The following is a 6,707-nucleotide window of genomic DNA, read 5'->3' as shown; positions in this document are numbered from 1 at the left end:
ACACACACACACACACACACACACACACACACACACAGGGAACATGTTGTTTCTTCCACAGCCGAGCTTCCGACACTTCTGATGCCACTACAGTGTCCTGCTTTGTTCTCTCCACAATTCCTCCATAACCACAATCATTGTGAGCCTGAACCAAACCTCAAACCGAGCCTTCACACTGAAATGACAAACATTTACTTTATGGGTCTGTGGAGGCGTTCTGCTTGTGAAGGCGAGGCGGGTTCCCACAGTACAGTTCTTGTATAGATTTATGTCCACACACAGCTGAAAGGGGACCTTCTGCTCCCCCTGCTGACACATTGGGACAGACGTCTCCTAGTCTGTGGAGGTGTTTCACAGGGGTGATCTCTATAAAGACAACACATTTTCTGGGACTTGGACATTCCCACGCTCCCAGGCAACACGCGCTTTTCAGATTTCCAGTGTTTGTCCGAGGTCTTGGCCTCATCCCAGCTGATGTTCTTTGGGCTTTTTGTTCGGTGGCATCCCTGTCATTGTTGTTGTCATGGTACTGAGTTTGCGACGCATTATTTGTGTTTCAGTTTGTGGAATTCTATTGGTTGATTATTGTTGTTCATGTTTTTGGTTTTCTGTGGTTAGTCTCTGTGTTCGTTCATCTCCTGTGTCTCCCCAGTCAGTCGTGTCTCCGTGCCTGTGTCCTGTTTTATTTTGATAGTCCCTGTCCTGTGCAGTGTCTCTAGTTTAGCCTCGTTAGGTCTGATTTGTCCCAGCCGTGTTTCCACCTGTTCCCCGTCCTCTCCTTGTTTTTCTCGTTCTGTTGTTGAGTTTTCTGTAACCATCATACCTCCTCAGTGTTGTGTGTTTTTGCCAGTTCTCTGTCCCAGTTTTCATGTTTCTAGCTTATTGTTCAGTTTTCCTGTATTAAGTCTGGAGTTTTCCCAGCAAATAAAGCTGCTTTATAGGTTTACTTTTCCACGTTATGAGATTTATTTACAACAAAATCAAATGGCTATTTTTTCATAAAAAATATTTTCTTTGTGTCCTGGAAGTTTGGTTTGGTTATCAGCAACACATCACTACTACTGCAGAAGTAGAGCGATTACACTGACGGAGCTGTCGAGGAGCTTTATTGTGAAAGGCAGGGACATCACACGAGTTCATCGCTGTTTTCATAGCAGTCGTTATAATAGATGTGGTTACAACATGCTAGTGTTTTATGGGTAAAATTAGATTAGTGGTGGTCAGATAGCAACAATCCTGGGTTGGTGAAAAATAAAATGTGTTGATGAGGACTGAGGACTACCTCACAGCGCCCCCTGTGGCAGCCCCAGGTGAACTGCAGCCAACTTCTACACAACAGGATTAACAAGAAGCAGAATGGCTCCCCTACACTGGCTCCGCCTTTGGTGTGAGATTACTCGGAAGGTGACGAGCCTCCAGGAACACAGTGGCGTGTTTGTTTTAGGGTCCTTTCCACCCCAGGAAAGTCACAGTAGTGTGCGATATCACCGAGGAGAACAGTGGGAGAGGCACGATATCACACAGGGTCATACGAGGGAAGCAAATCAGACATGCTCTGCACACTCACAGAGAATAAAAAGGAGTGACAGCAGCAGTATCGTAACACTGAGCTGAGAAAACACTGAAGTTTTATTGACTAATTGCAGCTAAACGCAGTGAGGGTTGATCCAAAAGGTGGAAAACATGATGAAAGAATGATTCCACCTGACAGGACGCTGCGGGGAGCGTTGCATAAGATGTCAGTCAGGTAAGAACAGGCCGAGCTTCCTGTCAGGTTCCTTCCTGCATACCTGGAATAAAGAGCTGGGCACAAGCTAAATAAATAAAAAATCAAACGCTTGCATCAGGTTTGTCCTTTTGCATGAATCTGTAAGGTTCAGACCTTCTGATTTTCCTTATAATAGAATTTATTTCTGTCCCCTCGGCCTGTCACTTGACAGCAGGCATGAAAGCTTATGGAGCCATTCATAAGTTCATCACACAGCTGTTACATTCACATGACTGAGCTCCTTTTTCAATAATCACTCACTAATGATTTCTGCTCCACAAACATCTGCTCATAAGAGCGGTAAGTTTCAGTAAAAGTTTGCATAAGACCAAAAACTGCACTGCAGTGGAGGCAGCTTCTCTCAGGTGGGTTTATTTCCTCTAAATTTGCCTTTGAGGTCCGTTAATGTCACAGAAGAGGCAAAAAATCATCTGAATTTAAATGCAGAAAGAAAGAAAAGTATAAAGTTGGGTGAAAACAGAAATGTGGGCAGCAGCTTCAAAAAGAGCAGACACTGCTTGTATCTCTGAAGTCAATATCAGCAATCAGACTTCATTACAGACGCAGCGTGGTGCCAGGAGCAGAGTGAGAAGTGTTCTGTAAGCAGGCTTTGTGCTGTTTTCTGCTCTGTGCTCTGCTTCATGATCAGCTTCTTAATGCTGCTGCTGCTCGCCATAGTGCAGGCTGTTGGGTGGCATCTGTGCAAACTGCCCTTTAATTCTTGATATGGTTTAAGAGCCTTTCAGATATGGAAACGAGTCGGTGAGCTTTCGATCTTTCTGCGTCTAAATCCTTTGTTATCGCTGCATTCATTGTTCTGTGTGTTGCTTCCTGTTGTCTCCATGTTGTAGTTGTACAGGTGAGCCGGTGAGAAGTGTCCAGGACAGGATAGTTACCCTGAAAGGGTCAAATTTAAAAAAGTTAACTGTAGTAAAATGTCAGTACTTCATAACATAAAAAGTTCTCTGCCAATGGGAATCCATCCATTTATGTAGTTAAAAAACCACAGCTGATAACCAGAAACTGAGTGAAAAAGAAACACCTGTCTCTGATAAATGTTTCGGAGGAGGTCGGAGAGACTAATGTGGCCATGGCGAGGTAGAAGTGGAACTTAGGAAGCAAACAGAAGTTCTTAGAGGAGCTTGCCTGCCGAGGGCACAAGCCGATGGAGCAGCAACTCTCGTGGATTATCAGATGAAATAAATTCAACAGTCAAGCCAAAGCAGAAGTAAAACTGATGGCGTGTCAGACACAGACATTTGCACAGGTCACTACTTCCCTTGACGGGCTGGTACGAGCTTGCAGCCCAAAGAGCGAGCTTCACCAAAAACTTCCTTCTGATTGTCTGTGAAGGTTCTCAGTCATCCAGGTCATCGTAGTCAAAGGAGCTTGCAAAGAAAAGCGTCTGGACTTCTTTAAGTTGCTTGAAGACGTTTCACCTCTCATCCGAGAAGCTTCTTCAGTTCTAAGGTCAAATGGTGGAGAGTCCCAGATATAAACCTAGTGCTTCCTTTACACACATGTAAAGGAAGCACTCAAAACGTGCGGCTATCCTAAATGGGCGTTCTTAAAGTCAGCAAAGAGGCACAGAAAAGAAGACCAGACACCAGCGAGGGAGGATAAGAAGGACAGACGCAACAACATTGTCATCCCCTATGTAGCCGGTGTATCAGAGAAACTCAGGAGAGTTTTCTCCAAGCATGACATCCTGGTGCATTTCAGACCCAGCAACACACTCAGACAGAAACTGGTTCACCCGAAAGACAAAACGCCAAAACACAGACTTAACAATGTGGTGTATGCTGTACAGTGCAGCGAGGAATGCTCAGACCTCTACATTGGAGAGACCAAACAGCCACTTCACAAGCGCATGGCACAACACAGAAGAGCCACCTCCACAGGACAAGACTCAGCAGTCCATCTGCATCTAAAGGTCAAAGGTCACTCTTTCGAGGATGCCAATGTTCACATTTTGGACAGAGAGGACAGATGGTTTGAAAGAGGAGTGAAAGAAGCATCTATGTCCACTGTGAGCGACCATCTTTGAACAGAGGCGGGGCTTACGACACCAACTGTCTGCCATCTATAATCCAGTTTTGAGATCCTTCCCAGACGCCTTAACGCCCACTCACATCCTGGGCCATCTGACCTCAGGAAATCACATGATAGGGTGGAGCCAGGTTTCACAATGAGCTCACCCGAAACTCTGGCTGATTGGGACCCACACCCAGTTTCACACCTTGGCTCAGGCGATTAGAGGATCATCAGGGGTCCTTTTGTCCCTCTGTGGGGGGAAACTCCCACTAGGTTTATATCTGGGACTCTCCACCATTTGACCTTAGAACTGAAGAAGCTTCTCGGATGAGAGGTGAAACGTCTTCAAGCAACTTAAAGAAGTCCAGACGCTTTTCTTTGCAAGCTCCTTTGACTTCCTTCTGATTATTTGGCTGCTAGGAGACCGTCGTGATCGCCCATGGTCCATATTGAAGACGCCAGTGTAACCCAGTAGAGAAAACTGCTTTTGTTGTTATTCTTTCTTGGTTTCTTTTTATTTGTATGAATGTATTTACATTATTTTATTTTGAAAAGCAACATTTATTTAGAAAAAAAGGAAGTGTGATCTTCCAGCAAACTTTGTTTTTCTGTTGCCGAATCACAAGGAGTAAATGCTTTTTTTTCATTGGTTGAAAGTGGTTTAGCCCCGTCTTCCAAAACAGCAGACCATCATTTCACATGAGCTAGGTCCTTCTGCACGTGGAGGTAGATGAGACAGGCCACGGATAGCTCATGTGGAATTTTTTAACATTTTGGCTAGGTCTTTTTCTTGTTCGTGTGGAAGCAACTAAGATTTTGGATTCCGATGGATTCTCTCCGGATGGAGATGGCGAGCCTGAGCCCGGACTGAACTTTACAGAGGAACTTACTCTTCTTCCTTGACGGAGACTCCCAAGTGGTAACACACAAACCACAAACGAAAGAGAAAAAGAACTAGACTAAAAAGTTTTGACGTGACCAAAGACAAAAAGACAATTGAACACTGAGCTCAAAGGGACTATTTTTGGGGTTGTTTTTGTTTTGCTGGCTTATTCTTATTATTGTTATTATTACCATTACTACTGTCAATGTGGAATTTGTGTCTTGTTCATTAAATTTTTTGTGTAAAATAATAACCGTTGCTGCTCAGATTCCTGTCTCCAGCCATTTCATTCCATATTCGCCTCGCTTTCTATTGTAGCCCTGCCGAACCTAGCAACTGGTCCGTAGTTTGGCTGTCCTAAACAATTTAAAATGAGTCAGTGGTTACATCAGCTTCTTTGCAAACTACCTGCTGAGAGGCAGTAAATCTGTGGAGAGTGCAAAGCTAACTGGAATGAAGGCCGTTCATCTTCAAAGTAAAGCTGGGAAAGATAAGGAAGTAAACAGTCATTTATCAGGACACTGAGAGTAAAACTGCACGATGATGACGTGTTCATCTAATGACCTCGTCTGTGCAGAGCAAGTGTGACATCAGGAGCATGAACTCATGCTAGTCAGCTGTAAACGAGATAAGCATCATAACCAACAATGATCTGTGATACTCAGTCTAAATGAAGTGTAAGACCTGCACAACATGGCTTCGTCTTCTGCACACATGAAGTAGGTTAACTCTGAATGAGGCTGCTGTTATGTGCTGCAGGTTAGGACCCAACAACACTGCAGGCTGCCCCACCTGGAATCACTCGGTGTGTGAAACTAACCTCAGTCCAAAAAGAAACCATGCACGTATAATCGTGACGGATTAGCTAAAGACACCAACCCAAAGACCCCACCGCACTCCACGCGCAACACCCCACAGCCCACTTCACCCACCTCCTCTCCGCTGGCACATCAATAGGAAATCGATGGCTGTCTGGGAGAGACGGGGCCAGAGGTAGCAGCAGCAAAGCTATTGCTCCACCTGCTGATTGCGGCTTGCCTGGAATACCAAGATCAAGGGCATAGGAGGAAAGGGAGCAGAAAAGATGTGTGGAAGAGTTGGGGAGGGGGGCTTATTGACTGAAGAGGATATACTGTACAAGGAGCAGGGATTATCCCTCTCTTAGATGACTTCGTCTCCATGTCTCCTTCCCACTGTTTGTCTTTCAGTCCCTCTCGCTCGCTGTGTCTCCACCACTGATCGGGGTATTGGAATTAGATGGTATCATGCAGGGATCGCTGCAATCTTTCTGTCCTTCACAACTAAAGGAGGCGGATGAGGGAAGGACAGCGGTGGAGAGGAAAGGAAAACCTGAAGAGATAAGGGTAAAGACAAAGATGAGGTGGGAAAAGGTAAAGTGGTTGATACCATAGAGGAGGTGCTGGGTTCAACGGTCAAAGTGATGATGAAGAAATGAAGGGTGGAAGGGAGGGAGCAAGGATGTAGCGAAGACGACGACAAAGACAAGAACATAGAAAGGAGGAGAACCCAGATACGGCGACTGCTTGGTCCAAGAGTGGCTCAACTGCAGGTTCTATGAGCCGTTTTAGAGTTTATATGATTCTGCAGCTCGGGATCTGACCGTACACGGGTCACATGTGACAAATGTTTGTGACCAATCACCAATGCTGTAACCGAGCCAGGTCCCAAAAGTATCCCAGATTTGTCCTAAATATGTCTTCTATCAGGGAATGATGGCGTTTTCAGGGTCAAGCAGTCAAAAGTCTTTCAGCTTGGTCTTTACCAGGTCTTAAGACTAAACAGCAGCAGTGTTTGGAGGCTCAGTGATGATTGTGTGCTACCTGCTACCAGCTACAGAACCATGAGTTGGGTAATATGAAAGCACATCAGCACAGGAAGATGGAGGAAGAGTGTTAGTGCTGTGACAGCACTGAGCAGCTCCTTCAGTGGGAGACTGCGGCACCCACGGTGTGGGACGGAGAGATTTCGCAGGTCTTTCCTCCCCACTGCTGTCAGACTCCA

This window comes from Pundamilia nyererei, unplaced genomic scaffold (genome assembly GCF_000239375.1).
Source record: "Pundamilia nyererei isolate P.nyererei 1_Seehausen unplaced genomic scaffold, PunNye1.0 scaffold00105, whole genome shotgun sequence".
Lineage (NCBI taxonomy): Eukaryota > Metazoa > Chordata > Actinopteri > Cichliformes > Cichlidae > Pundamilia > Pundamilia nyererei.
Note: the sequence above shows the minus strand (reverse complement) of the source record.